Source organism: Pteropus vampyrus, unplaced genomic scaffold (genome assembly GCF_000151845.1).
Source record: "Pteropus vampyrus isolate Shadow unplaced genomic scaffold, Pvam_2.0 Scaffold32, whole genome shotgun sequence".
Classification (NCBI taxonomy): Eukaryota; Metazoa; Chordata; class Mammalia; order Chiroptera; family Pteropodidae; genus Pteropus; species Pteropus vampyrus.
The window spans coordinates 6391082-6399043 of record NW_011888813.1 but is presented as its reverse complement, the minus strand read 5'-3'; positions in this window follow the sequence as shown (position 1 = coordinate 6399043).

Below are 7962 nucleotides of genomic sequence, written 5' to 3'. Positions count from 1 at the left end.
TTAAATTTTACTTTTTTTTGAAAGTAGCATAGAACATCAACTTTCTTTTTCTTATAGTAAACAGCTGGTTTATTTCTGGTCATCTTTTGTTGTTGCTACTGTCCATTCACATTAGATTTTGCTCTTCTAATTGAAAAAAATACGTTTCACATCTTATATGCCAATCTCAAAGCTGAATGATATACTCTTTATTATGAAGGACAAGTTAGTAAATATGGAAAATGAAAGAAGAAAAAGTTATTAAATATACCCTCCAGTCCTGCACCAGCAAATGTATTCCCCATCCTCACCCACTCTGACAATCTAATTTCTTTTCTTATGTAACTTGAGGTCTTACCTAACAGGATTGCCCATGGTTCACTTGACTGAGTAATTTTCTTTTTATCTAAGAAAAAATTTAGCCTTAACTTTGACAAACAGGAGCGATCTTGAAATGCTTGTTCTATGTGTATCAGTGCACTCTATTGCATGTACAAACACATCTACAATATTAAGAGCCACCCGCTCAGTAAATGAAACTTTATATAAAGTTATGGCATTGAATTGGTGAGCCACACAGTTCTGAGTTTTTTGAGACTCTAGGATCATTTATTTTCAAACTGCCATAATTCTGTAATTCAAAACCAAGACCACTTTCTTCTTAAATTAAGAAACCAGAGTATATTTGAACTTTGTGTATTGGAGGAAGAGAGTCACTAGTCTATATAAAAATAAACAATGCAAAATATCTGGAGATATATTTAGAAAAATTGAAAAAGTTGTTGGCCACTTTCTTGAAATGGCATGAATGGGTTTGTCAGTAGACACTTTCTGTGAACCAGTCTCAGAATAGGATATATCACAGCAAGCTGTTCATGACAGGCTGCATATGGCTGCCACATGGCAGGATGTTCCAGTCACATAGTAGATTTCTTAATTAATTTGGGAATTATTTATTTATGTATTTGTATGATTTTTCTAAAGCTAAAGGTGGATAATATTTATATTTATTAGAAAAAAAATTCTGGAAGATGGGGTATTCAGATAAATCAGCACATCGGGACTTTTGCAGAAGAAAATAAAATGTCTTCTATTGGGACACAACATTTGTTTTGCTTCTATTTACAAAGGAGGCAGGAATTGGGTAATATAAATACCTTGAAGATCTACCACATTAAAAATATTTAAAATAAAAATAATTTAAGATTGACAATCATTCTCTGACTGAAGTGCCAATTTATGAGTATCTAAAACCTCTACCTATACTAGTACGTTGGTTTCATATGACACTTCATATTACAGTCACATTGTGGCCTACTATTTGTTTTATCTGTCAGAATGATAGTCAGGCTCTTAATCTACAGTAATCTTTATTTTAATGTGAATTTGCAAGTAGTAACTAATTTTTATTTACCATTAATAGTCACAAACTAGAGTGTAGCAAAAAATTTAACATTAATACATAGTGATCCTCTAATTTTATTATAGCAAGTAATTATTTTGATGAAATAGAAATTTCACAAGCACAAATTTCATTCTTATAACAATTCTTCAGTCAGGCAAAAAATATTTTAAATTTTTACAAATTCTGTGTTATAATACTAAACTTATATCATGTTTCTACTAGTCAAAGAAATAAATGCTCAAAGAATTATCAGGAAAAAATAGAAAGCTATTAGAGTTGAAAATAGAATAAAATGATCTGTTCAAGAGAATAAAGTTTTTGAGAAAATAGATAAAATACCAGAAAATAAGAAATGACTTCAAGGCTACTAATTTGGTCATTATATAGCAAAAGATACTTCAGTGATAGAGCAAGGGTATAAATATACTATCTACCTCCACGTCAGTTCTAATGGATGAATTACAGAAAAAAAATAGGAAGAGAGACTATCCCAAACTCCATTAAAACAAATATGCTGTTTCTGATTCAGGGAAAGTGACATGAAATTTGAAATTTGAATATTAAATTATTGATCACCTTTGTTAAAAATCATCTACTTCAATTACAATCTCTTGTCTAAAAGATGATATATGTAGTTTTTAAAAATATTTAACCTACTTTTCTTGCATATGTTGAAACAATAATAAGATCCTAGTTATTTTATTCTGCCTCAAATTATTTTTGTTAAATTTTATTAAATTATAAATGTTTTCAGGATGGGAAATAGCTGATTAAATGATTAGAATGAACACAAAAATTAGCAGTTTTATCACATATTTATTGTAACACAAATAAAGAAATAAATTTAAGTATTCTTAAAACATGATTTTTAAAAACATTAATAATTGCCTTTCTGCATAAAAATTACATGAAAATGGAAAAATGCTGTATTCAAATGCATATTCTACAGGATTCTGTTCTTGGCAGGGCTGTGTCTAGCATTCAGATGATAATTTCAGAAATAATGTGAGTGTGGGAATTTTCTTCATTTAGCAGTAACACAACTGAATTTGATAACATTCTAACAGAAACTTATGCAGAATACAAATGCTGATAACAGAAAATACTTCACATTGTGTTATTTATTAATATATAAAACCAAATGATCAAAATAACAGATGCAATGAGATAAATCATATTGCATTAAGAAATGCTAAATATTACTATTATTATAATCCCTGATGTAAGTCATACAGAAGAAGTAATTATTTATAACATTGTACATAAAATATATTTAGGGGAATTTTATTCATTACTTGATTTGAGAAAACATATACAAATAGTAAGCCATTAGGACAAATACAATATAAAAATACATCCAAATGAGTGAATGCTCATTGTATGAGGCTTGTACTATCTTGTTATCCAAACCAAACAAAGATTCCAGGAGAAAGGAAAAATGGTAGTCCAACCACATTCATGAAATCACATGTATCCTAAAAAAAATATTGGCAAAACAAATCCAGACATATGTACATGATATAATGTATTGGGAACAAACTAGTTTGTTTCCCCCCACCCTCATTGTAATCATGTTTGTGTAACATACAACTTATTTAATTTAAAATGTTTATGTATAGTATTTTCCTTTAACTACAATGCAAGCTCTGTTAAAGCATGTCTGTTTTATTCACTGCTAAGCTCCCATACCTATAGTAGGACCTTATATTCTAAGTTGTTAATAAGTGTATGTTGAATGAATCCCAGAAATAAATGCAAATTAACTTTAAGAAAAATGTATAAATATACTTCATCAAATTAAGTGATTAAAGGCAAAAACTGTATGACAGTCTCAATAGAAGCAAATAAACCACTTATAAAATTCTACACTTATTTGTGTTTTAAAAAATGGGTAATTTTATTAATCAGATTAAGGGTATCTACCCAACCCAAATATCGTACATAGTGGTGAAATAATAGACTTTTCTCTTAAAATCAAGAATGAGAAAAGTTGGTTCACTATTCATTTTTATTCAGAATTTTTATTCAACATTCTAAATATTGCAAAAAATATAACTACTTAGACAATAAAACTACAGTAAGAATTCATACATAATTTTCTTTAGAAATAATAACAGTTTATTAACTTTACACTAACAACAAATAAAACTAATATCAGCAAAACTAATATTAGCAAAATAAAAAAAGAATAGAAAATAATCTATCTTAGAAAAGATTATATATAAAAATATGCAAAAAATACTATTGGAAATTATATAGCAATATCTATGTCTATGTGTTTATGAATATATACGTATGTATATACATGTATAAACAACATATATTGAAATAAAGAGAAAATACCATGTTTATAGAAAGGAAGAATCAAAATAAAAAATTTATTAATTGTACCAAATTGATTTATAGAGTATGAAATTTCAATACATATTGCAGCGGGATTCTTCACAGAATTTGACACAAGTCGACTCTAACATATATGCTGAAGAGTACACAAGTATATAAAAGCTAATACGCTCTGTAAAACAAACAAATAAGATGAAAGAAATTGGGCAATTAGCTTTCAAAGCATCTTATAAAACTATGATAATATAGCGTTTATTGGTACAGGCATGAAGAGGGTTGACCAATTAAACAGACAAGGAAGTCCAGAAACAGATCCTCACACATATAGAAATGTTTAATGACAGTAATAGCTCTGTAAAATAGGGTGATAAATACTTCAGTTCATAGCAGTTGGCTAACTGGTGCTTGATGAGGGAAAATTATGTTACATTGCTATTCCAAAAAAAAAAAAATTATACAGTAAACGATTACAGCTAAGCTTTTTAGAGCATTTGCTTTAAGCCAGGAGTTGTGCTAAGCCCCTTATCTCTTTTCATTTTCAGATTTACCCTTTAATTTAGCTGCTTTTAGCTCCCATTTAAAAAATTAGAACAGTACCCACGATTGGAAAACTCAGGAGCGTCTGAGCCAGGATCTAAACATCACTCTCTTCTCCCGAGTTCATACACTTCCCTCCTGCCTGGTTTCATGTTTTTCTCCTTGAGAAACATTAATAATAAAAACCAAACAAAACCAATATACAATAACACAAAGCCACCTCAAAATAAATACAAAATGCCTGCGTGTCCAGAATTTCACTTAAATACAAACACTAAAGAATCATATTGTCAATGGAAGTAATATGGGAAACCAGTGAAATAAAGGTTATTTCATAAAAATACAAATTTTTAAATGATCTTGTAAACAACTAACCTGCATTAAAAGTAAATTTAGTAATATCACATTTTATTGATGCCTACAGGGTCTCTTAAATAGAGGTCTAACATCCAAAAGTACATATTCTAATATGAAACTTGCAAAGAGGAACTAACGATATGAAAACAGCCAAAAAGGAGTCATATTTTATTGCAATGGAAAATTGGCTGAATTTTGACTTTATCTTATAAGCAAACTTTTCTTGGACAAACTTCATAAAGCTTGTTTGTTGTGAAGGACCTTTAATAGCAAAACCTGGAAAACGTTACCTATTAATAAGCTTAAATTATTATATTTACCTGTTATCCTTATAACACTGCCCAGATAAAGAGTCTGTCAGTGTTTCCATTTCATTTAGGAATCAGTCATGACACTTCTTAGCTCTGGGCTAAAAATGACATGTGAGTCTAAAGTCAGTTTTATTTTTCCTTAAATAAATTTTGAAATACTTTTCAGCTAAGCCATTTTAGTTAGAATAGAACATAAATAAATGTAACTGACTCCAGATGCTTTTGGTGCCCACTAAGAAACAACAGAAAAGATATATGTTTTCTTAAAAAGTAAAAAATAGATCCGAAAGCAATAACCAAAGTATACTCTCGCTCCGTATGAACCGCGTCTTAATTTAAATTTGCGCCTGTTGTTATACTAAGACTACATGAAATTCATCTCTCCCAGTGTATTTATAGTAAGTCACAAACTTCAGGTACTTTATGTAACAATTACTCGGTTCTAGATTTAAACAAAATGCATACATATGTCAATAATTCTTTATTAGAGTGATGCAGCATTTTATATGCATATAATATGGAAGACCCTGAAGCCATCCTTAATAAATCTGGTAAAGATCACTCCCCTCCTCTATACTTTCAAATATATCATGTAACCATGCTGCGTGTTGACTCAGCTTTGGAGAAAGGCGCCCAGCAGGTTGGCAGGATAAAAGCTTTCCTGTTTATTCAACATTGTGCCTCTGTAGGGTGTACAGTGGCAATCAGGCAGGGAGGCCTTACGTGGTGCATATATATTTCATTTTCCAAATCCACCGAACACACTTGGCAAAATAGAAAAACTGAGACAGACCACCAGCAGACCTCAGTCTCACCTTGAATGGTTCTAGACATAACCGAGACAGTCTGCTCAGGTGTCACCCAGCACCTTCATTTGTATGTTTTGCTGGCACTGTTGCAGCCGTCATGACACAGCTTCCCCTTCAAGCATCTGAGTGTGTCACAGCATTCAGTAGTTGGATATCCATAGATGAGCTCCCCCTACATTTCATCAGTTTAGGAGTATAGAGTTGGCAGGAGGTCAAAGACTGCTAGGAGCAGCTATCTCTAATCTCCGGTTCAGAATTCTGTAGGAGCCACTGACACAACCAACGAGGAGCTGGATCTTCAGAGCACTGACCCAGCTTCCTAAACAAATTATTTTCAGTTTCAGAGAGAGAGCCTCACTGGGTAAAAAGAGAAAAAGGAGAGAAAATAAAGAGTCCATTGCGGAAGTAGGCCTATAAAAGCATTGAATTTAAGGTTAGGTGAGAGGAGCATGTTCTTCCTCTTTCCTTTTCTTGAGAAGCCTCATCCTCTTCTAAACTCAACTTCTGCAGCTCTAAACACGATTATGAATTATCGTGCTTTCGTTATAGAATTGTGAACTTTAGGTAAGATATTGGAGCTCAAATATAGAATTGTAAGACCTACACTGGTAAAATATTTTATTAAATACAAAATAACATTAGTTAGCTAATAGATTTTAAGGAAACCAGTAATATTGATATTGACATTGATAATGTGGTATATTGGAATAAGTAGGTGCAAACACTGTCTCTACCATGAACTATCTGTGTGATCCTGGGACAGACACAACCGCCATGAGTCATCTCAGGTTCTTCGTCTGGAAAAGTAGGTACCACTTTTTGTGAGAATTAAATAAATTCGTGTTCAGAGAATTTGAAGAGTTGATTAAGATTAAAGGCATGATTCATAGATTAACTTTAATAACATATTTATCAGTTAGAATTGGATTCAGCTGTCTGAATTTCAACCTCTAGGCAGATGGTGATATTTCCTCACATAGTAAGTCCAAAGGTAGGCACACCACACCATAGCTGTGATGGTGGCTTCGTGGTGCCATTGATGTAGCAGATTTCTTCAATTTTCCCATCCTGCACTCTGGGCCTGTGGCTTTTGTTCTCCTTGTCACAGGATGGCTGTTCCATATTCAGGTATTGCATCCACACTTCAGATAGGAAGAATATAAAAAAGCAAATGGCAAAAAACTACTGCCAACTGAATATTTACTTTCATCATTGAAACAATGGGTTTCTTAGGTACTCATACAGGATGCTTTTGTTTACATCCCCATGGCTAGAAATGAGCCAGATGAGTACTCCCAGTGTTTAGATAGTCTGAGAAAGTGGATATTTCAACAGGATTTATTACTGCACAAAATAAAATTGTGGTTCTTTTATAAAGGAATTAAGGGAGGTTGGCTATTGAGTAGACTTCTATTAGTCAGCCACATGCTCATATGTTAAGTAGACGCCTGTGTTATTTTGAATTTTCTGCTTTATGTGTGTCAGGCTCCCTAAATAAGTTGTAGACTCTGATAGCAGGCTCCAGTTTGATTCTCTTGAACATGGCACAGCATGCTACAGTTTGGTGTACACTTTAGAAACTAACATTATTTTTTAACAATCTGGGTTAAAATGATAGAATATCTATAAATATAACCCTTGGTTAATCATTCAGCTTTGAAAATATTTCTTTTTCTATCTCCTCAACTCCATGAACATCCTCCATAGGTTATTAAACTCTTCTCAAGGATATCACTCAAAGACAAGGTATGACACTCGTATTTTATTGGGAACTTCTGTATGGAAAGATTTTTGTGACTGAATAATTCTCCAAACAGAAAATGGTATTTTAGTGGCACTTCTATAACTATAGACCTTATATGCACCAAAGTGTTTCTTTACAGCTCCCCAAAGTGTAATTATTGTGGATTTATTCCTGGCCTTTATGAATGTCTAAGAGAACATAGCCCTATTAAACTTTTTTCCTCCCTCAGAACTTTAGCCCAATGGACTAGAAAAATACCTGACCTAAAGTATTATTTATTGGAAATGCCCTCACTTCTAGGTTGTTCCTATGACTTGTGACATTTATGTGATATACAGGTAAAAGGATCGTAAAGAAGATGTTTATAATGGGCTTTCCAATTGTTAGTAGTACAGGAAATAGAAAAGCATTAGAGCGAGACTTATTAATTGGAATGTTTACAATGAGGTCATTAAGTAGGAATTTGTATAGTATATG